The following is a 22999-nucleotide window of genomic DNA, read 5'->3' as shown; positions in this document are numbered from 1 at the left end:
ACTACAAGTCCCAGCAAGCCTCCCCCGCAAGCTGGTACTTGGAGAATCACAAGTACCAGCATGGGGTGTGGTATTGAAAGTCGACAGTAACTAGGTCGACAATGTCTAGGTCGACCACTATTGGTCGACAGTAACTAGGTCGACAGGGTGTCTAGGTCGACAGGGTCTTTAGGTCGACATGTTCTAGGTCGACAGGTCAAAAGGTCGACATGAGTTTTTAATGTTATTTTGGTGTCGTTTTCTTTGTAGAGTGACCGGGAACCCCAATTAGTGCACCGCGTTCGCTCGCCATGCTTCGGGCATGGTGCCTTCGCTCCGCAGCCGCTTCGCTCGGCACAGATTACTTTTCCAATCGTAGTCCACGTGGATCGTTAAGTATGAAAAGGTTCAAAAAAAGAAAAAAATTGTGAAAAACTCATGTCGACCTTTTGACCTGTCGACCTAGAACATGTCGACCTAAAGACCCTGTCGACCTAGACACCCTGTCGACCTATTTACTGTCGACCAATAGTGGTCGACCTAGACATTGTCGACCTAGTTACTGTCGACTTTCAGTCCGGATCCCACCAGCATGCGGGGGGGAAATGGGCCCGCTGGTACCTGTAGTTCTACTGCAAAAAAAATACTAAAATAAAAACAGTACACGCACACCGTAAAAGTAAAACTTTATTACGTACATGCATGCCGACACACACATACTTACCTATGTTCACACGCCGACTCTGTCCACTTCTCCAAGTAGAATCCATGGTGTACCTGAAAATAAAATTATACTCACCAAAATCCAGTGTAGATCTGTCCTCTTCTGTTTTGTAATCCACGTACTTGGCAAAAAAAGAAAACGCATATACCCGGACCACGCACTGAAAGGGGTCCCATGTTTACACATGGGACCCCTTTCCCCGGATGCCGGGACCCCCCGTGACTCCTGTCACAGAGGGTCCCTTTAGCCAATCAGGGAGCGCCACGTCGTGGCACTCTCCTGATTGGCTGTGCGCGTCTGAGCTGTCAGACGCGCATAGCATATGCCGCTACATTATCTTCAATGATGGGAACTTTGCGGTCAGCGGTGAGGTTACTCGCGGTCAGCCGCTGACCGCGAGTGACCTCACCGCTGACCGCAAAGTTCCCACCATTGAAGATAATGGAGCGGCAGTGCTATGTGCTGTCTGACAGCTCAGACGCGCACAGCCAATCAGGATAGTGCCACGACATGGCGCTCCCTGATTGGCTGAAGGGACCCTCTGTGACAGGAGTCACGAGGGGTCCCGGCATTCGGGGAAAGGGGTCCCATGTGTAAACATGGGACCCCTTTCAGTGCGTGGTCCGGGTAAATGCGTTTTCTTTTTTTGCCAAGTACGTGGATTACAAAACAGAAGAGGACAGATCTACACTGGATTTTGGTGAGTATAATTTTATTTTCAGGTACACCGTGGATTCTACTTGGAGAAGTGGACAGAGTCGGCGTGTGAACATAGGTAAGTATGTGTGTGTCGGCATGCATGTATGTAATAAAGTTTTACTTTCACGGTGTGCGTGTACTGTTTTTATTTGGGTATTTTTTTGTAGTAGAACTACAGGTACCAGCGGGCCCGGTACCCCCCCGCATGCTGGTACTTGTGGTTCTCCAAGTACCAGCTTGCGGGGCAGGTTTGCTGGGACTTGTAGTTCTGCTACAAAAAACAATATTCTTTTATTTGACACAAGGCTATCAGCCCCCCATCCGCAGCCCTCGGATGGGAGGGACATCCTCGGGCTTCACCCCTGGCCCTTGGGTGGCTGGAGGGGAGGGCCCTTGATTTAAGGGGTCCCCACTCCTCCAGGGTACCCCGGCCAGGGGTGACTAGTTAGTGATTTAATGCCAGGGCCGCAGGGACCGATATAAAAGTGTCCCCCGGCTGTGGCATTATCTCTCTGACTAGTGGAGCCCGGTGCTGGTGTTAAAAATACGGGGACCCCTACGCTTTTTGTCCCCCGTATTTTTTGCATCAGGACCAGACGCAGAGCCCGGTGCTGGTTGTAAAAATACGGGGGATCCCCTGTCAAATTTTTCCCGTATTTTTACAACCAGGACCGTCTCAAAGAGCCCGAGGCTGGTTATGCTTAGGAAGGGGGACCCCACGCATTTTTTTTCTTGATTTTTAACCCATTCCCACCCCTTCCCACTGAAAAACATGCTCTGATCTCTCCAGATTATTTTAGTCAGTAAAAAATATATATATATTCTTTTAAAAAATATATAAATAATACTTGTGTCTTCTAATAGACAAACACAAAAAAAACATGTTTTTTAAATTTTTTATTAGATTCCGCCAGCAAAATGAGGCGGACTGAAATTGACGAAATGACTGTTGAAAAGCACTGTTGTCGAATCGACATTCTTCAATTAAATATACTTTTGTCGAAAAGCCGCATTTTTACCATTGCAGACATGTCGAATTTGACAACTGTCGAATTTCAAAAAGTCGAATCTGAAACGGCCGTTTTTTTGTCGAAAAGTACTGTATTGCATTGTCGAATTTTTTTTGTGTCGAAAATGCCCTGTTTTTCGACATTTGCGGCAATTCGACCGCAATTACATATACCCATATGTATTATATGGTGGTCACTGATGCTTTTTGTGTTTTATGGTGGTTACTGATGTTCTGTGCATTATATGGAAGTAATATAGGTAAAGGATGACTCATATATGATGGAGCAAGGGAGGGGTTTGAGCTGAGTCTTTGCTCGAGGTGACAGAAAGGGTGTAGTACTGGTGACCGGCGGTCTCCTGACCGCCGGTCACCTTACCGACGCCGGGATCCCGGCAGCATACCGACGCCGGGATCCCGGCAGGGAGGGGCGAGTGCAGCAAGCCCCTTGCGGGCTCGGTGGCGACCGCACGGGTTCTATTCCCACTCTATGGGTGTCGTGGACACCCACGAGTGGAAATAGTCCCTGTTGGTCGGCATGCCGACCATCGGGATAGTGAGCCGTCGGGCACATGGAGGAGGTCATGTGACTGTCGGTCAGCTGACCGGCTGTCACATGAATACCACCCGACAGAAAGTACTTCACCCCTGAATAAAGGAACACTGTGGGTTGTTGCAGAATTATAGCGAACTTCAAAGACCATCAAACGTCAAAGATGGAGGAATAGAAAATTTTCTGAACTTATGGCTCATTCCAAAGTCATTAAAGAGACAATGTGCCTTCTAATTCTTTACAGTGATAGCTGACTGTTTACATACGCTCCTAGCAGAGCTGGCGCTACCCGCTCAGCTAGGTTATACAGTGCATGGAGGCGCCAAGCTGAAGAGGCGCTCTCCCTGCTCTGCTACCCTACTGCTGCCAGCTGCCGCTGTGCCTGTCAAACTTGATGACAGGTAGCGGCGCTGGCATAAAAAGGGGTTTTTTAAAAATCTTTCTAGTGCCTGATCCCTTTGCCCCCAGCCCTAAGCCCCTCAGCCAGGGTCAATTCGAGGGGGGAGCGTGATCAGTGAGTGTGATCACCCCCCCCACACACACACACACACACACACACACACCTGTACAGGAACAAGCAGAGGCTCAGCAGTAGTAGCAGCTTCTCTGCCTCACTGCAGCACAGCACACTGCAGCTGTTCTACCTGGATAACGTGTATAAGGGGCTTTACCTGGCATAATGTGTATAAGCTGTTCTACCTGGATAATGTGTATAAGTAGCTCTACCTGGATAAGGTGCTCTACTGTGGTGTAACATGTATATGAGGCTTTTACTCTGGCGTAACGTGTAGAAGCGGCTCTCCTGTGTGGCGTAATGTGTATAAGGGTGCTACTGTGCAGTGTAATGTGACTATCGGACAATGATGTGCGGTGTAATGTGACTAATAGATACTACTGTGCTGGGTAATATGAATTGGTACTATTCTGTGGCCCTATATTTTTGGCACGTGCCTTTGGTTTGGTGTGCACTATCCTTGTTCTGAGCATGGGGGGCACCAAAGGAAACTGTTGCCCTGAGCTCCTCAAGGTCTAAAACTGTTCCTGTCATTGATTTTAAATGTGAATAAGGGGCACTATTATGTGGTGTAATATGATTCAGGGGCACTACGTTTGGGGTAATGTGAATAAGATTGTAATACTGTGTGGTGTAATTTGAATTGTGGGTACCATTGTGGTCACGCCCCATTATTGTGTGACCACACCCCTTTTGCAGTGCCCGCTGTCCCTTTATAACAGATGGGAGGGCGCAAATGTATTATTTGCAGGGGGGCGCCAAACACTCTAGCACCGACTCTGCTCCTAGAAATATAACAGGACAAATGACAACAACACCATTTGGAGATAAGCTAATGTATGGGAAGAGGTATAGGCTGCTGACTGTGTTAAATTAATGCACCCATCATTTGTATAATGAGCAAGCAAATGAACTAGCTAAGATATAGGGCCGTATTCAATTAGAGTTGGAAACTGCCGTCTCGTCGGAAAGACGGCAGTTTCCGACTGGAATAGGTCGGACGGGGTTCCGACCTATTCAATCCGGCCTAATTTTTTCCGACAAGTTGAGAAATCCGACATGTCGGAATGCTGTCGGAAAACACGTGGATCGGTGGAAGAGCTGCCAATCCACGTGCTTCTGTCAGAAATGGGGCCAAATCCGAGGTTTTGGCCCCGTTTCCGACCATCTCAATCCGACTTTAAAAAAAGTTGGATTGAGATGAGGGAGCTGAGAGGAGGAGACGGGGGAGAGCAGCGGGGAGATGGGGAGAGCAGCGGGGAGATGTGGGAGAGCAGGAACCAAGCGGCTACAGCACAGCGTAGCAGGAGGATGGGGCACTGCCGCCGCTCACGGCAGTGTCCACTCGGCTCCAGAAAGCGAGGTCCCACTTGCTGGAGCAAGGTGGATGCTGCCGTGAGGTCTGGCAGCGGTGCCCCATCGTCCTGGTACGCTGTGCTGTAGCCGCTTGGTTCCTGCTCTCCCCCATCTCCCCGCTGCTCTCTCTCCCATCTCCCCGCTGCTCTCGCCCGTCAGATTTAGATGGTTGGGAACGGCCAAATCCTGTCGGATTTGGCCATTCATTGAATAGGTCCTGTCAGATCAATTCCAACAAATTCATGTCAGAATGGATCTGACTTTAATTGAATATACCCCATATAGGGACAGCTACAGAATTCAGCTTTTTTGCACAAGACCAGAATTTTTGCAATTGCACATGCAATTGAGACAAACTACAAACCAGATGCACTGTTGCATTGAATTGATAGGTTTATGGAGACAATGGCCCAAATGTACAGATGTGTACATCTTTGCTAAGGGGGTAATTCCAAGTTGATCGCAGCAGGATTTTTGTTAGCAATTGGGCAAAACCTTGGCCCTCATTCCGAGTTGTTCGCTCGCAAGGCGATTTTAGCAGAGTTACACACGCTAAGCCGCCGCCTACTGGGAGTGAATCTTAGCTTCTTAAAATTGCGAACGATGTATTCGCAATATTGCGATTACAAACTACTTAGCAGTTTCAGAGTAGCTTCAGACTTACTCGGCATCTGCGATCAGTTCAGTGCTTGTCGTTCCTGGTTTGACGTCACAAACACACCCAGCGTTCGCCCAGACACTCCTCCGTTTCTCCAGCCACTCCTGCATTTTTTCCGGAAACGGTAGCGTTTTCATCCACACGCCCATAAAACGCAGTGTTTTTGCCCAGTAACACCCATTTCCTGTCAATCACATTACGTTCGCCGGAGCGAAGAAAAAGCCGTGAGTAAAAAAACTATCTTCATAGCAAAATTACTTGGCGCAGTCGCAGTGCGAACATTGCGCATGCGTACTAAGCAGAAAAACGCTGCGATGCGAAGAAAATTACCGAGCGAACGACTCGGAATGAGGGCCCTTGTGCACTGCAGGGGAGGCAGATATAACATGTGCAGAGAGAGTTAGATTTGGGTGGGGTGTGTTCAATCTGCAATCTAATTTGCAGTGTAAAAATAAAGCAGCCAGTATTACCCTGCACAGAAATAAAATTACCCCCTATATCCGGCCATGTATGGCTTGGTTTAACATACTATAGACTCAGAGATTTAGCCATGCCTTGTGATCTTTCTTAACTTGCTTCTTTAATATGTTACTTTATACATTTTTATTATGGCAAACAAAAATTTTAAAATCCATCCACTCGTTACTCGTGAAAAACAGCTTAGCCGTGTTTTGCATGTTGTGCCAAATTTAGCAAATTAGCAAAGATGTAAGTGGACACATCTCAGATGTGTCCACTTACATCTTTGCTATATCCCAACATGTATATCACAGTTTTGCATGCGATAGACTTAGAGATTTAGCCATGTCTTGTGATTTTTCCTAATTTGCTTCTTTAATATGTTACTTTATACATATTCTATTATGCCAAGCAAAAATTTTAAAATACATCCACTCACTACTCGTGAAAAACAGCTTAGCCGTGTTTTGCATGTTGTGCAAAATTTAGCAAAATTGCAAAGATGTAAGTGGACACATCTGTATTAACGGTCTAATTCAGTAAGGATAACAAATTCTGCTAATCAGCAGAATTCTCTATCCTTTTGGGTGCATGCTGGGGACCGCCCATTGCTGGACAAGGCCGCCCAGTATACTGACCGGAGCCTCTCCCCCCCTTCCCCCCTTCAACTAGCAAAAATTGTCAGCAGAAACTAAAGAAGTTTAGCTGTAGCCGCAGGAGTCCCGGGGCCATTTTACCTGTCTCTGCGGCTGCGTGTGACGTCATGCAGTCGCCGTGACCACGCTCCCGATATGCCCCGTCTGCGCCGCAGTACCCACAGTTCAGGTTGTCCCGCAACGCTCCGTCTCCTCCCTGGAAAAGGAGTGTTGCTTGCCGCCCCCCAGCCCCACAACCGCCTCTGCCTGATTGACAGGCAGAGGCAATCGCATTTTCTGCAGTCCCCCCCACATGCACATGACGGGCGCTGCACATGCCCCTGCATCTTTGCAGCAAAAATCATACACTGCGATCCAACCTGAATTAGCCCCTAAGCCTTAACAAGAGATAAAGAGGAGACAGATAAAGAGTAATAAATGACCAGCCAACCAGCTCCCAAACACAGCCTGTTACATGGCAGTTAGGGAGCTGATTGGCTAGTACTGTATCACTCTTTATCCGTCTCCACTCTATCTCTTCTTAAGGCTTAATACATTTGGGCTTATATATTTTTTAGAGCATGAACTATAGGCAGGGCTGGATTAAGGGACACATGGGCCTGGGGCTGAAAATGATCAAGGGACTGTTACAATTTCTCCATGATGACCTTTTCCACTAGATACAAAATGCTTTGATCCTGAACTTTCCACTTAATGATTGCAGTTACCTATGTTGAAACTCCCTTCTCATCAATTATTTAGTCCAACACAGATGACTGAAATCACAACTTAGGGGGGCATTCAATTAAGTGCCGTTTTTTGGACTGGTCGAACAAACGGCACTAATTCGACACAGAGTATTCAATTGCAGGCATTTTTGGCCATTTTTTAATCCATTTACTCCCATTCCTTTTTTTTATGTCGAATCGGCATGGGCGAAAATTGCACCAAAACGGGCAAAAAACGCCCACAAATTCACAGATACAGTGGTTTACACCAGTGCCAGATTTTTTTCGACTAGTCAAAGAAACGTCACGAGCATTGAATAGGTCAAATGTAAATTCGACCTAAAAACGGATGAAAAGTGACTTTTTTACGTCTGGTCAAAAAAACGGCACTAATTGAATACCCCCTTAAGTGAGAAGTCTAAGAATGGAATTTTTTTTACAGTAGCAGGAGGAAAAGGTCATGTTGAAGGGTATACTATTGTCAGATGTGGATTTGTTGTCAGCTATACTGTGTGGGTGTGGCCAGTGCCATGTGGACATAAGGCCCTGACCATAAGAGCTTATAATATTGCTGATGTTTAATTTTTTATATCTTTCTATTTCTTTCCCTATTGCCTGGAATGATGTTGTCATGCTGATGCAACAAGATTTCATAGAGCAAGTTGTGACTCAAACAAACACAGTAGTACGTTGGGTCTATTGTCATGTTCTTACAGGGATTGATCCTTCAGTGGATGTCTGTGACTGAGCAACCATGAGACTGATTAGGCTGTAGCCTACAGCACCAGGACTTGGGAGGTGGCAAATGGGGAATAAAATGAAGACCTCATTTATTCAATGACGATGGGAGCCACATAGCTTAATTAAAGAAACATATTTGTTACTGTCTTGGCAGTGCTCAGGGAAATGTTCCTAAAGTGATTGCCAGATGGATGTGACTATATGACCATGTAACTCACTGCTAAAACCTTTACTTTATGTGCATTATACCACAGTGCCATCTGGGTAGCCTAAAGGGGTGTAGTACGAGTAGCCGGCGGCCAGGATCCCGGGGGCCAGCATACCGGCGCCGGAATCCCGACTGCCGGCATACCGACAGCTGGGTGAGCGCTAATGAACCCCTTGCGGGCTCGCTGCGGGCATGGTGGCTACACACGCCACGCTATTTATTCTCCCTTCAGGGGGGTCGTGGACCCTGGACCCTCAAGAGGGAGACTATGTGTCGGCATGAGTCGTGAACCAAAGTTTGGTGTCACGACTCAATGATCAAGAGTCAAGTATCAATGGACCTAATCCGGTTCCAGCTCTTCCGGTCCCATCCGTCTGTCCAGATCAGCCTCCTTCAGTTCCAGCCGATTTCAGCATCTTCGGATCAAATCAGGTTCTATCCGTCAGTCCGAAGACTCCTCCGGTTCCAGCCGGTTCAAGCTTTTCTGGACCCAGTCCGGTCCCATCCGTCTGTCCAGATCAGCCTCCTTCGGTTCCAGCCGATTCCAGTAAGACTCCACTGGTTCCAGCCAGCCCGAGTAGCTCCGTTGCCAATGCTGAGCTACCTCCTTCGGTTCCAGACGATTCCGGCATCTTTGGATCAAATCCGGTTCTATCCGTCAGTCCGAAGACTCCTCCGGTTCCAGCCGGTTCAAGCTTTTCTGGACCCAGTCTGGTCCCATCCGTCTGTCCAGATCAGTCTCCTTAGGTTCCAGCCGATTCCAGTAAGACTCCTCCGGTTCAAGCTCTTCCGGACCCAATCCGGTCCCATCTGTCTGTCCGGATCAGCCTCCTTCGGTTCCAGCCGATTCCAGTAAGACTCCTCCGGTTCCAGCTGGTTCAAGCTTTTCTGGACCCAGTCCGGTCCCATCCGTCTGTCCAGATCAGCCTCCTTCGGTTCCAGCCGATTCCAGTAAGACTCCACTGGTTCCAGCCAGCCTGAGTGGCTCCAATGATGGGCTACCTCCTTCCGTTCCAGCCGATTCCAGTAAGACTCCACTGGTTCCAGCCAGCCTGAGTGGCTCCAATGATGGGCTACCTCCTTCGGTACCAGCCGATTCCAGTAAATTCTGTTTCAAATGACCATGAATGGTCTAATTGTTCTGATGACAAAAGTCTTTCTTCTGAAGATGAAAGTTGGGAAGACTTTTGAGGACCTCTGCTTTTGTGTATTCCTAAGTTCTTCTTCAAGGATCCTCCAAGTTCCAGCGTGGGTGTTCGGTGCCCACCCATAAAAAGGGGGGGGGGGGTATTGTCAGGAAGCTGCATTCTCCATCGCATTACTTACTGTGGAACTACAGGTTCCTGCAGTTCAGTTCAGTTCCAGTTTTCAGTCTACTGCAGCCTGGAGTACACAGTGCTTCTAGTTAACAGCATTTACTCCCGGTGCACTACTGAGCCCAGCCAGCAACCAGCAGTGCATTGCAGAATTACTCTCCTGATGAATCATTAGCTTCAGCTAACTCACAGCTGATCTGAACACCCAATCCAGCAGGGTATGTTCTCACAGAGATGCAACATCCAATCATCACAGACCAAGGGGTATAAACTCCAGTTCCTGGCTCAGTCTCATGGCCTTGGACAACGCGTCACATCCTTTGAACAGGCGTCTCCTGTCTTCAGTCCTCTGTCTGCAGAGATTCCCCAGTGTATTGGACCTGTGGAACTACAGGTTCCAGCAGTTCCATTCCAGTTCTGTTTCCAGTTCCAGTCTGCAATCCCCTGTTTCCAGCGATCTCCTATTTCTGGCATTTCCAAGTTGTTTCCCTGTTCCAGTGGAACTACAAGTACCAGCATCCATTCCAGCTTTCCTACGAGTCACATTCGGTGTACAAGTTCTCCTGGTTCCTGTGTTCCTGTTTCCAGTGGTTTTCTTGTTGTCATTCTTCTTCAGTCTTCAGTTTGCTATGAACTCCAGCCACAGTTTGCCACAACAACTTGCAGTAAGAGACTTTCTTCAGGTGTTCTTCCATTACTCAGCCTGTGCACCTGATTACCAGCATCTAGCATTGTGCATTGCATTCAGCACTTAACAACTTGCTGTGTTAGAACTGTCTCCTGCTAGGGCCTTGCTTGGCTTAAAGACATGTGCTTCTACAGAGACTGTGTGCTTTGATTGCTATTTGTCAGTGACGTGCGGTGAGGTCAATGGCTGGGGAGGCACTGGCCAGTGTGGGTGGGGCAATGATGCGATGACCGAAGAAAGGGAGACAGAAAGAGAGGGTGCGGCTGGGGGATCGTGTTAGAGACAGAACAATGAGAGGGAGAGGAATACGGGCAGAGAGAGGTGACTGGGGGAGATAATAGAGGGTGTCAAAAACAGTACAACGACAAAGCAGTCACAAATGGAGAGGGGCAGAGACAGGGGCAGGTGGAGAGACGGGCTGGGGCTGTGGGGGTAATAGAGTCAGAGACAGGACAATAAGAGTGCAGTCACTCATCTAGAGGAACAGGGGCAGAGAGAGGATTGGAGGCAGAGCCAGCAACAGAAATCTTGGGGCCCAAAACGTGGATATCTCTGCCCCCCCCCCCCCCTTCCCACCACCTCGGCCCTGCACACATATCCACCACCCACTGCTGATGTCACTTCCCCTTAGGAGAGAAGGAAGTGAGGGGAGAGAGAGAGACAAAGAGGGTGTCAGGGAGAGAGCGAGGGTATCAGGGAGAGAGAGAGGAGCAAGAGTGAGAAAGGGTGCCAGGGTGAGAGAGAGAAGCAAGAAAGAAATGGAGAGAGAGACAGGGGTGGGTCAGGAATAGAGTGAAAGAAAGAAAAGGTGTCAGAGAGAGAGAGAGAGAGAGGGGGGGAGGAGCGAGAGAGAGAAGCGAGCAGGAGTGAAAGTGTCCGGGAGGGAGAGAGAAAGAGAGTGAGAGAGTGTCAGGAAAAGAAAGAGGGAGAGAGACAGTATCAATGAGAGAGACAGTGTCAGGGAGAGAGAGAGGGGGAGAGAGTGTCAGAGAGAGGGGAGAGAGACAGTGGCAGAGAGAGTGTCGGGGAGAGAGAGAGAGAGAGAGGGAGAGAGGGAGAGACAGTGTCAGGGAGAGAGAGAGGATGACAGTGTAAGAAAGAGAGAGACACAGTGTCAGGGAGAGAGAGGATGTGAGATATACAGTAGTGTCAGGGAAGAGAGAGGGAGAGACAGTCTCAGGCAGAGAGAGAGGAAGATAGTGTCAGAAAGGGAGAAACAGTGTTAGTGAGAGAGAGGGAGTGAGATATAGTGTTGGGAAGAGAATGTCAGGAAGAGAGAGAGAAAGTGTCAGAGAGAGTGTGAGAGACAGTGGGCCTTATTCAGAGATGGTGGCAGATCAATGCATATGCAGTCAGATCTGCGTCCATCACCGCACATGCTGAGGGCCACCCAGCATGTGTTAGGCCGCCTCCCGATATGTCCGCAATAAGATTGCGGACGCATTGGAACTAAGGTTCACCCCTGGCTGCGCCGTCAGGCAGTCTGCCACCATTTTTGTTGTTTTTGGAGCGGCTGTGACGTCACGCAGCCGCCCCGAAAATGATCCGGCCCGCCCCCCAAAGCCGCAATGACGATGCCCGATAGCTGCCAATGTCAGTAACACTGCGGCTGCATCCATCGGGGATGCAACCGCAATGTGTCTGCCCGTGCAGTTTGCCTCCTTCAGCAAACTGCGCTGCGGGCTGCATCAACAGCGAGGTTTGAATGACCCCCAGTGTCTGGGGGAGAGAGAGAGTCACTGTCAGGAAGAGAGAGGGAATGTCAGGGTGAGAGAAAGGGGAGCAAGAGGAGGGAGTGTTAGGGAGAGGGGGATTAGGGAGAGGGAGTGAGCAGGAGTGACAATAACACTACCTGACTACACAGCACAGGTCTGTTCTGGGGGCGGACACTTCTCAACATTAGGCCCCGCCCCCTAAACACCTGCGAATCGCGGCACTGCTTAGCTGCATGGAGCTGGTCCTGATAAGGAGAGGGGGGGAAGGGGGGGGCTGCAGCAGTCAGGTCCTGCTCACCTGATCCATGAACCTGCAGCCAAGTGGGGGCCACCAGCAGCACTCCTGTCTACTCAAGGCAGCTGATCCCTGACAGAACCCAGACGTATACTGCAGCAAAGGGGACCGCTGGACGGATGTGGTGTTACAGGCAGCGTAATGGTGTGTAAGGAGCTGGACTAGCAGGAGCCATCAGCCGAGTCACAGTGTCCCACCGATGGAGTGATGTATGGGACAGATGCCCAGTGACTGGTCGGGGAGGAAGCCAATGAGTACTGACAACCAGGCCTCCTTTTCAGGCATCCAATCAGGGAGGGTAAGAGAGCAGTGTGCCATGCCCCCTCTGGATCCATCCCTGCATCTGCTCCTATCACAGCCCTGCCCCTGTCACTGAGGCTGAGTTAAAGATGCCTCATCTCCTTGTTTTTTCAATGGGCTTTTCCTGACAGCGCCCGTGGCCACGCCCCCTGCTTAATACAGTTTGTAATGGTCAGTGGGAGGCAGCGCTCTCGCTGCCTCCCATCCTGTTATGGCTAGGATTTCTTACAGCAAAAATGATTACAATAATACAAAGAAGTTAGTTATAACACAGAATCTGTTTTATAAATGTCTTCTTTGTATTATTGTAATCATCAGATTGGAATATGACAGGGGAGGCACTGCCTCCCCTGACTGCATGTCCCTGCTATTTGTTATATATCGGAGTTTCGTTTGCTGCATCTGATTTCATTATTGCCTTATCATTTATATCAAGTTACAAGTTTATCTTCATTGCTTATTTGTTACCAGTGACTTTTGAAATATTCATTTATCGGATTAAGTTATTATTCATTGTTCCTGTCATCCGTTATCCATGTGTGATAATAAATATCAAGCGCACATGCGCGGAACTTTTCGTCAGTCTCCCGTTTCCTCTATCACTCCTACATTGACCCACTAGTTCCCCCTCCGGGGACAGACAAAGTTACAGAATCCTGACAATCAATCTTGTAGAACTTTGCAAACGTGTTCAACCCAGACCAAGTTGCAGCTCAGCAAAGTTGTAAAGCCGAGACACCCCGGGCAGCCGCCCAGGAAGACCCAACCTTATGAGTAGAGTGGGCCTTGACAGACATAGGACATGGCAATCCTGCCATAGAATACGCATGCTGGATAGTGAACCTGATCCAGCGAGAGATTGTCTGCTTAGAAGCAGGACACACAATTTTATTGGGATCATACAGGACAAACAGAGAGTCCGATTTTCTGTGACGAGTACTCCTCTTCACATAGATTTTCAGACCCCTTACAACATCCAAGGACTTTGATGAAATTGAGAAGTCAGCAGCCACTGGCACCACAATAGGTTGGTTGAAATGAAATGCCGACACAACCTTCGGAAGAAACTGCTGACGTGTCCGGAGCTCAGCTCTATCTTCGTGGAAGATCAAGTATGGGCTTTTACAGGACAAAGCCCCCAACTCCGACACACGTCTAGCAGAAGCTAAGGCCAACAACGTAACAGCCTTCCATATAAGAAATTTGACCTCAACCTCCTGTAGAGGCTCGAACCAGTCCAATTGGAGGAACTGCAACACCACGTTAAGGTCCCAAGGCGCCGTAGGCGGTACAAAGGGAAGTTGGATGTGCAGAACTCCCTTCAAAAAGGTCTGAACCTCAGGGAGGGCAGCCAATTGTTTCTGGAAGAAAATGGATAGGGCCGAAATCTGGACCTTCACAGATCCCAACCTCAGGCCCATATCCACACCGGCTTGTAGGAAGAGGAGAAACCGTCCCAGTTGAAACTCCACCGCAGGAAATTTCTTGGACTCACACCAAGATACATATTTTTTCCAAATTCGATGGTAATGTTTAGACGTTACTCTGTTCCTAGCCTGTATCAGGGTAGGAATAACCTTGTGCGGAATGCCCTTTCGCGCTAGTATCAGGCGTTCAACCTCCATGCCGTCAAACATAGCCGTGGTAAGTCTTGATAGGCGAACGGCCCCTACTGTAGCAGGTCCTCCCAAAGAGGAAGAGACCTCGGCTCTTCTTGCAGTAGATCCAGAAGATCCGCGTACCAAGCTCTTCTTGGCCAGTCTGGAGTAATGAGGATCGCTTGAACCCTTGTTCTCCTTATGAGCTTTAGAACTCCTGGGATGAGTGAAAGTGGAGGAAACACGTACACCGACTGGAACACTCACGAAGTCACTAGGGCGTCCACTGCTTGCGGATCCCTCGACCTGGAACAATACCGCCGAAGCTTCTTGTTGAGACGAGAGGCCATCATGTCGATCTGGGGTACGACCCAGAGATCTGTTACCTCCTTGAACACCTCTGGATGGAAACCCCACTCCCCTGGATGGAGATTGTATCTGCTGAGGAAGTCCGCTTCCCAGTTGTCTACTCCCAGAATGAAGATTGCTGACAGCGCTAATGTGTGTTTTTCTGCCCAGAGGAGGATTCTTGTTACCTCTGACATTGCAGCTCTGCTCTTCGTTCTGCCCTGTCGGTTTATGTAAGCCACTGTTCTCACATTGTCCAACTGCACTTGAACAGCCCGATTTCTCAGAAGATGGGCCGCTTGAAGAAGACCGTTGTAGATGGCTCTTAGTTCCAGAATGTTTACCGGCAGGCCGGCTTCCAGACTTGACCACCTTCCTTAGAAGGTTTCCCCTTGAGTGACTGCGTCCCAGCCCCGGAGACTTGCATCCGTGGTTAGAAGGATCCAGTCCTGAATCCTGAACCTGCGGTCCTCCAGAAGGTGAGGCAGTTGCAGCCACCAGAGGAGTGAAATCCTGACCTTTGGTGACAAACTTATTCTCTGGTGCATGTGTAGATGCGATCCCGACCACTTGTCCAGGAGATCCAGTTGGAAGGACGGAGTGTGAAACCTCCCATACTGCAGGGCCTCGTAAGAGGCCACCATCTTTCCCAGAAGGTGAATGCACTGATGAACCGACACCGGGTTGGCTTCAGGACATCCCGGACCATTGTTTGTATCGCCAGCGCTTTTTCCTCTGGAAGAAATACCCTCTGCACTTCTGTGTCGAGGATCATTCCCAGAAAGGACAACCTCCTGGTTGGTTCCAAATGTGATTTTGGAAGATTCAGGGTCTAGCCATGTTCCCTGAGAAGCTGGGTCATAAAAGCTATGGACCGTAACAGCTTCTCCTTGGACAATGCTTTTATCAATAGATCGTCCAGATATGGAATTATGTTCACCCCCTGTCTGCGGAAGAGAATCATCATTTCCGCCATCACCTTGGTGAATACCTTTGGTGCTGTTGAGAGGTCGAATGGCAAGGCCTGGAACTGAAAATGACAGTCGAACAGTGCGAATCGAAGATAAGCTTGATGCGGCAGCCAAGTCGGAATGTGGAGGTACGCATCCTTGATATCCAGTGATACCAGGAATTCCTCCTGCTCCAGACCTGATATCACTGCCCTTAGAGACTCCATTTTGAACTTGAATTCCCTCAGAAAGGGGTTTAGTGATTTTAAGTTCAGAATGGGCTTGACCAAACCATCCGGTTTCGGTACCACGAAAAGGTTTGAATAATAACCTTTGTTTTGCATATGAGGTGGTACTGGCACAATAACCTGTGCCTCCACCAACTTCTGGACGGCTTCTTGCAGGACAGTCCTGGCAAGCCTGATTTGAAAAATCGGTGAGGAGGGAGATTTTAAAATTCCAGCTTGTAACCCTGAGACACAATATCTTGCACCCAGACGTGACTGAAATGCCTGAGTCTTGCTCCCACCGGCCCCACCTCCGGGGCATGCAGTCCACCGTCATGAGGAGGACCTGAAGCAGGTTTCTGTTCCTGGGAACCTGCAGCTGCAGGTTTCTTGGACTTGGGTAGACCTCCCCGAAAGAAGGTGTTGGACAGCTTGGACTTTCTGGGCTTGGTAGACCGAAAGGGCTGTGATGTAGCTGAAGAAAAGGGTTTCTTCGGAGCAGGTGTAGCTGAGGGAAGAAAAGGTGACTTACCAGCCGTAGCCGTGGAGATCCACGCATCTAACACTTTCCCAAAGAGAGCCTGACCTGTGTAGGGTAGGGTCTCCACACTTCTCCTAGATTCTTAATCGGCAGACCACTGGCGCAACCACAGTCCTCGATGACCTGATACAGACATGGAAGAAATTCCTGCAGCCATGGAACCCAGGTCTTTCATGGATTCTACCAGAAATCCTGCCGAATCCTGAATGTTACGTAAAATTAATTCAACATCACATTTCTCCATAGTATCCAAGTCTTCAAGTAACGTACCTGACCACTTTACTATAGCTTTGGCAATCCAAGCACTGGCAATAGTGGGACGTAGTATTGCCCCAGAAGCCGTGTACATGGATTTGAGCGTATTATCAATTTTACGATCAGCCGGCTCTTTCAAGGTGGTAGATACCATTTTTTCCTATCCTCTACCGGGAAAGGAAATGCCACCAGAACCCTTTTAGGTATATGGAATTTTTTATCCGGGTTTTCCCAAGCCTTTTCAAAAATAGCATTTAATTCCTTTGACGCAAGGAAGGTTAGCGAGGCTTTCTTATTTTCAGAGAAGTAAGCCTCCTCAACCTGCTCGGGTGTTGTATCAGTAATATTCAACGCATCTCTAACAGCCTCTATTATCAACTGCACCCCTTTAGCAAGAGATGCTGCACCCCCGCAACATATCCCCGTCACCATCTTAAGTGTCAGAAGCGGTATCTGTATCATCCTGCATGATCTGCGCAATAGCACGTTTATGTGAATATACAGCGGGGAGCCCTGAGGTACCAGAACTGGGCCAGACTGCTATAGAGTTCTGTAAAGCCTGAGTTGCAGATTAATTTTGTGCAACCCTATTTGAAATCTGAGAAATCATAGATTTGATAGAGGATAACCACTCAGGCTCCCTTGCTGGTATCTGTGCTAAACCAGTGCAATCCTGGTTACATGGAATGGGATCATCCTGAGAGGACATATCCTCTGCAGCATATGACACAGAGTCCCTGGACATTGCTTAATGGAGACCACAGACACTCCACACACACAGGGGAGGACAGACAGAGTTTCACCCCCAAGAATGGCAAGAGAGACACAGAGATTGGAGCCAACCCACACACAGCACTTTTAATGTAAAGGGAGACCCCCACTAGCGCTGACTGTGCACCTTAATAGGATACACAGTCTTAATGCCGCCTCCCCCTCTTCTACAACCGCCCGGTACCGTGAGAGATAGCTGGAGTTGCTGTGGAGGGACTTGCTCTTCCTGGTCAGTGCTGTGCAGGCAGGAAAATGGCGCTGAACGCTGCTGGGTCCACTCTGAGGAGAAGCTCCGCCCCCAAAATGGCGCTGTCTTCCCGCCCTTCACAAGGATTATACTGGCCTGAGGTAAAATGCTGGCTGAGATCCACGGACCCTGACAGGCTTGCTGACCAGTGCAGGGTTCAGGCGCTGGCTCAGGGCGCCCCTCACAGCTCATCTCAGCATAATCCATATCCATCTCAGCATATGTCATATCCATCTCAGCATAATCCATAACCATCTCAGCATATGTCATATCCATCTCACCATACTCCATATCCATCTCAGCGTATGTCATATCCATCTCAGCATATGTCATATCCATCTCAGCATACTCCATATCCATCTCAACATAGTCCATAGCAATCTCAGCATACGTCATATCCATTTCAGCATAGTCTATATCCATCTCAGCATATGTCATATCCATCTCAGCATATGTCATATCCATCTCAGCATACGTCATATCCATCTCAGCATACTCCATATCCATCTCAACATACTCCATAGCAATCTCAGCATATGTCAGATCCATCTCAGCATACCTCATATCCATATCAGCATATGTCATATACATTTCAGTTTATACCATATCCATCTCAGCATATGTCATATCCCATATCCATCCCACCATACGCCATATCCATCTCAGCATACATCATATCCATCTCAGCATACGTTATATCCATTTCAGCATACGTCATATCCATCTTGACATACGTCATATCCATCTCGGCACACGTCATATCCATCTCAGCACATGTCATATCCATCTCAGCATACGTCATATCCATCTCAGCACACGTCATATCCATCTCAGCACATGTCATAATCATCTCAGCATATGTCATATCCATTTCAGTACACGTCATATCCATCTCAGCATACGTCATATCCATCTCGGCATACGTCATATCCATCTTGGCACACTCCATATGCATCTCAGCATACACCATATCCAGAAAGCAACAATTAGCTATATGTTATATCCAGAAAGCTGTAATTTTGACTTGAACGGCCCCTCATACTGGCTGCTGTGGATGGGGCTATGTGACATACAAATCACATAGCCATACCCACAGCAGCTGGCACCTATGGACTTCCGCCTGAGTGCACATGACAATGCCCTCATGTCCCTTCCTCCCCGCCATTCTGTAGGTAAATCTGGGTTGACGATGCCCCCCTCAGTAACAGGGCCCATGGCTGCTCTCTACAGCCATGGTTAGAGCCAGTGGCTCAGCTACTATAGAGAAAAGTTGTACTGTAAATGTTTTTGACACTGCCCAATAGAGATATATTGCATATGATATGATGAATTATTGCTAATAGATATAATTAGATTTTCTATACTTACTGTATATAAAGAACTACTGCCATCTACTGTCTATGGTTATTATTAGATTATAAATATTTCTCAGATACTTGAGAGAGTATATACATTGGGGGAGATTCAAATGTTTGAAAAGCCAGTTGGGAGTCTGCTTTTTTCCTATCTAATAGGAAAAAACAGACACCCAACCGACTTTTCAAACATTTGAATTCCACCCACAGTGTCCTCCGTTATTGTTGCACCACTCATGTTAATTTGCCCTTCTACTTTTGCCTAGTCCTGAGTAAGTTCACTGATGCCGAACGTCTTTTTGAGTGTCTTTTAACCCAACAATACGTCCTATTCGCAATGCAATGCAAATAAGATGCACAAGCAGATTAAACTGATTAAAATGATATGCGGCATGTGTATATTCTGTGTGCAACTGCAGTTGTATCTGTATATGAAATGCTACAGTAAGTTACAGTGCCAGCGTTTTTAACCACTGACACTGTAACATATCATTTCGTATACAGACACACCTGCAGTCGCGCACAGAATATACATATGCCCCATATAATTTTTATCAACATAATCTGCATGTGCATTTTATTCACATAGCAATGCAAATAAGACGCAGTTTCAGGGAAAAAATATGCCTAGCGCAGGCCGAGTCACACGGGAGCTGGCAGCTCTCATGTGTGCTGTGTTACTTGACACATAACGTATGTCTAGACCAGGAATGATGCTTATGTAAGAAGTTAAAGAGTATGAATATTTTTGGAACTTCTCCATGGATGAAGAAATATATCAGACACTGGTCTTTTCAATATGAAAAGTATCCGGTAGCTCAACTGGCTTCAAATCTTGGAAAATATTAAAATATCCATGCAGAGCCAAACAACCAAATCTCTTTTCCTAGTATTTATTCCAAAAGTTTTAATTTTAGTTTGTGATAATTTTTTATGATTGTAACTAGTGATGAGCGGGTTCGGTTTCTCGGAATCCGAACCTGCCGAACTTCAGCTTTTTTTACACGGGGCCGAGCAGGCTCGGATCCTCCCGCCTTGCTCGGTTAACCCGAGCGCGCCCGAACGTCATCATCCCGCTGTCGGATTCTCGCGAGGCTCGGATTCTATCGCGAGACTCGGATTCTATATAAGGAGCCGCGCGTCGCCGCCATTTTCACACGTGCATTGAGATTGATAGGGAGAGGATGTGGCTGGCGTCCTCTCCGTTTATAGAGAAGAGAGTAGAGAGTTAGAGACACTATTTACTAATTTTGGGGAGCATATTAGGACTGGAGTACTACTACTTGCTGATAGTGTGACCAGTGACCATTGACCACCAGTTTAATTAATCCGTTCTCTGCCTGAAAAAAAAGATACACAGTGTGACACAGTCACATACCATATCTGTGCTCAGCCTCAGTGTGCTGCATCATCATATAATACTGTATATCTGACTGTGCTGAGTGCTCACTGCTCACACAGCTTAATTGTGGGGGAGACTGGGGAGCAGTTAGAGCAGGAGTACATAAATAATATATTTTAAGTACAGTGCACACTTTTGCTGCCAGAGTGCCACACTGCCAGTGTGACTGACCAGTGACCACACTGACCACCAGTATATTGTGATTGTCTGCTTAGGACGGAGTACTACTTGCTGATAGTGTGACCAGTGACCAGTGACCACCACCAGTTTAATTAATCCGTTCTCTGCCTGAAAAAAAACGATACACAGTGTGACAGTCACATACCATATCTGTTCTCAGCCCAGTGTGCTGCATCATATGTAATACTGTATATCATTATCTGACTGAGCTGAGTGCTCACTGCTCACACAGCTTAATTGTGGGGGAGACTGGGGAGCAGTTATAGCAGGAGTACATATTTTAAGTACAGTGCACACTTTTGCTGCCAGAGTGCCACTGCCAGTGTGACTGACCAGTGACCACTGACCACCAGTATATTGTGATTGTCTGCTGACCACCAGTATATTGTGATTGTCTGCCTGAAAAAGTTAAACACTCGTCGTGTGGTGTTTTTATAAACGCATTCTGCAGACAGTGTCCAGCAGGTCCGTCATTACATAATATATACCTGTCCGGCTGCAGTACTAGTGTGATATATATATATTTTAATTTTATCTCATTATCATCCAGTCTATATTAGCAGCAGACACAGTACGGTAGTCCACGGCTGTAGCTACCTCTGTGTCGGCAGTCGCTCGTCCATCCATAATTGTATACCACCTACCCGTGTTTTTTTTTCTTTCTATCTTCTTGATACTAGTAGCTTACTTTAGGAGTCTGCAGTGCTGACAGACAGTGTCCAGCAGGTCCGTCATTACATAATATATACCTGTCCGGCTGCAGTACTAGTGTGATATATATATATATATTTTAATTTTATCTCATTATCATCCAGTCTATATTAGCAGCAGACACAGTACGGTAGTCCACGGCTGTAGCTACCTCTGTGTCGGCAGTCGCTCGTCATCCATAAGTATACTAGTATCCATCCATCTCCATTGTTTACCTGAGGTGCCTTTTAGTTGTGCCTATTAAAATATGGAGAACAAAAATGTTGAGGTTCCAAAAATAGGGAAAGATCAAGATCCACTTCCACCTCGTGCTGAAGCTGCTGCCACTAGTCATGGCCGAGACGATGAAATTCCATCAACGTCGTCTGCCAAGGCCGATGCCCAATGTCATAGTACAGAGCATGTAAAATCCAAAACACCAAATATCAGTAAAAAAAGGACTCAAAAATCTAAAATAAAATTGTCGGAGGAGAAGCGTAAACTTGCCAATATGCCATTTACCACACGGAGTGGCAAGGAACAGCTGAGGCCCTGGCCTATGTTCATGGCTAGTGGTTCAGCTTCACATGAGGATGGAAGCACTCAGCCTCTCGCTAGAAAAATGAAAAGACTCAAGCTGGCAAAAGCACAGCAAAGAACTGTGCGTTCTTCGAAATCCCAAATCCACAAGGAGAGTCCAATTGTGTCGGTTGCGATGCCTGACCTTCCCAACACTGGACGTGAAGAGCATGCGCCTTCCACCATTTGCACGCCCCCTGCAAGTGCTGGAAGGAGCACCCGCAGTCCAGTTCCTGATAGTCAGATTGAAGATGTCAGTGTTGAAGTACACCAGGATGAGGAGGATATGGGTGTTGCTGGCGCTGGGGAGGAAATTGACAAGGAGGATTCTGATGGTGAGGTGGTTTGTTTAAGTCAGGCACCCGGGGAGACACCTGTTGTCCGTGGGAGGAATATGGCCATTGACATGCCTGGTGAAAATACCAAAAAAATCAGCTCTTCGGTGTGGAAGTATTTCAACAGAAATGCGGACAACATTTGTCAAGCCGTATGTTGCCTTTGTCAAGCTGTAATAAGTAGGGGTAAGGACGTTAACCACCTCGGAACATCCTCCCTTATACGTCACCTGCAGCGCATTCATAATAAGTCAGTGACAAGTTCAAAAACTTTGGGCGACAGCGGAAGCAGTCCACTGACCAGTAAATCCCTTCCTCTTGTAACCAAGCTCACGCAAACCACCCCACCAACTCCCTCAGTGTCAATTTCCTCCTTCCCCAGGAATGCCAATAGTCCTGCAGGCCATGTCACTGGCAATTCTGACGAGTCCTCTCCTGCCTGGGATTCCTCCGATGCATCCTTGCGTGTAATGCCTACTGCTGCTGGCGCTGCTGTTGTTGCTGCTGGGAGTCGATGGTCATCCCAGAGGGGAAGTCGTAAGACCACTTTTACTACTTCCACCAAGCAATTGACTGTCCAACATTCCTTTGCGAGGAAGATGAAATATCACAGCAGTCATCCTGCTGCAAAGCGGATAACTGAGGCCTTGGCATCCTGGGTGGTGAGAAACGTGGTTCCGCTATCCATCATTACTGCAGAGCCAACTAGAGACTTGTTGGAGGTACTGTGTCCCCGGTACCAAATACCATCTAGGTTCCATTTCTCTAGGCAGGCGATACCGAAAATGTACACAGACCTCAGAAAAAGAGTCACCAGTGTCCTAAAAAATGCAGCTGTACCCAATGTCCACTTAACCACGGACATGTGAACAAGTGGAGCAGGGCAGGGTCAGGACTATATGACTGTGACAGCCCACTGGGTAGATGTATGGACTCCCGCCGCA

General features: G+C 47.8%; 1 protein-coding gene and 1 pseudogene across 4 annotated transcripts in view; one reads left to right on the top strand and one right to left on the bottom strand.

Annotated features, from left to right (window-relative positions):
• Positions 1 to 18063, bottom strand: part of LOC135050420 (dual specificity tyrosine-phosphorylation-regulated kinase 3-like) — a 57951-nt pseudogene extending 39888 nt beyond the window's left edge.
• PPP1R1A (protein phosphatase 1 regulatory inhibitor subunit 1A) overlaps positions 1 to 22999 on the top strand; it is a 457483-nt gene that overhangs the window by 49718 nt on the left and 384766 nt on the right. The window lies entirely within an intron of this gene.

The sequence above is a fragment of the Pseudophryne corroboree genome, chromosome 2 (genome assembly GCF_028390025.1).
Source record: "Pseudophryne corroboree isolate aPseCor3 chromosome 2, aPseCor3.hap2, whole genome shotgun sequence".
NCBI classification, from domain to species: domain Eukaryota; kingdom Metazoa; phylum Chordata; class Amphibia; order Anura; family Myobatrachidae; genus Pseudophryne; species Pseudophryne corroboree.
Note: the sequence above shows the minus strand (reverse complement) of the source record. Positions and strands in the feature narration are given on the sequence as shown.